The 1,149-nt window shown below is 34.6% G+C and overlaps 1 non-coding gene across 1 annotated transcript; it reads right to left on the bottom strand.

The window, feature by feature from the left end:
* Positions 1-528: 528 nt before the first annotated feature.
* On the bottom strand, positions 529-692 carry LOC132542510 (U1 spliceosomal RNA). The gene has a single exon (XR_009553519.1). It is a non-coding gene; the product is annotated as a U1 spliceosomal RNA (small nuclear RNA).
* Between the last annotated feature and the right edge of the window lie 457 nt (positions 693-1,149).

The following is a 1,149-nucleotide window of genomic DNA, read 5'->3' as shown; positions in this document are numbered from 1 at the left end:
CAGCACCAAAACTTCACCCAGTGTTATAGTTGTTCGATGTGGAGTACTGAAGACATGAATTCAGGTGACATGTATGGCAAAGAAGACACTCTCCCAAGTGAGCTATCCCACTGACTCCATGATTCCTGAAAAGTCCTGTTCCCCATAAAAGAAAAAAGAATTAACTATTAAGAAGTTCAATTGTGTCTGTTTCTTCCAATAGCATACTAAATCATTGTTTCATTAGCTTAGCACCAGATACAGTGACTGATTCAAAAATACTAGCAACATATCCAGAATGTGTTCATTTTATGAGGCATGGTGAACCCAGAAGCATTCCACAGAAAGTTCAAGTTCTCTATCCCTTACTCAGGCACTCATCCTATAATACTTTATTTCTTTCTACCCTTCACTACCCCAGATACCAATTTTACTTGAATGAATGAATTTTGGCATACAATCATTACACTAGTATGAAAATGTAAAGAAAAATAGTATATATATATTATTTTTTTTAATTCTTTTTTTTCATTTTTGTCTTTTTAAAAATAGGGGAGTGTGAGAACACAGTCCCCCACTACCACAAATTATGCAGTTGAGTTTCCCACATTTGGGGAAATTGCAGGGGTCAGCACATCTGGAATGTAATGGATAAGCCTCGCCCTGGGAGAACTACCTTCGTGATCATGGTATCTCACCTGCCAGGTAAGTATGAAAAAAAAAAGTATATTAAAAAGACTGAGAGTCGCCAAAGAAATCTTGAGAAAAAAGAGTAAGAATGGAGTTATCATACTGCCTGACTTAAAACTACATTAGAGAACTATAGTAATCAAAACTGTGTGGTACTGGAATGAAAATAGACACTGATCAATAAGATATACCTAAGACCCCCAAAATAAGCCCTCACACTTATAGGCAGTTAATCTATGGCAAATAGGTTCACAACATTGAATGGCAAAAGGAAAGTTTCTTAAATAATGGAATTAGTGAAACTGAGTGGTCACACACTGAAGAGGAAAGTATGACCAAACATTATCAAATTATTATTAAGATTAGTTGAAAAAAGCCAACTCATAATGAATAAAAGACTTAAGTATTAGACCAGTAACCATAAAATTACATAGAAGAAATCAGTAGGAAATTATATATTTGTTTTAGGTATTTCTGGAG

Source organism: Erinaceus europaeus, chromosome 1, assembly GCF_950295315.1.
Source record: "Erinaceus europaeus chromosome 1, mEriEur2.1, whole genome shotgun sequence".
Lineage (NCBI taxonomy): Eukaryota > Metazoa > Chordata > Mammalia > Eulipotyphla > Erinaceidae > Erinaceus > Erinaceus europaeus.
This window is presented reverse-complemented; position numbering and strand designations above follow the sequence as displayed.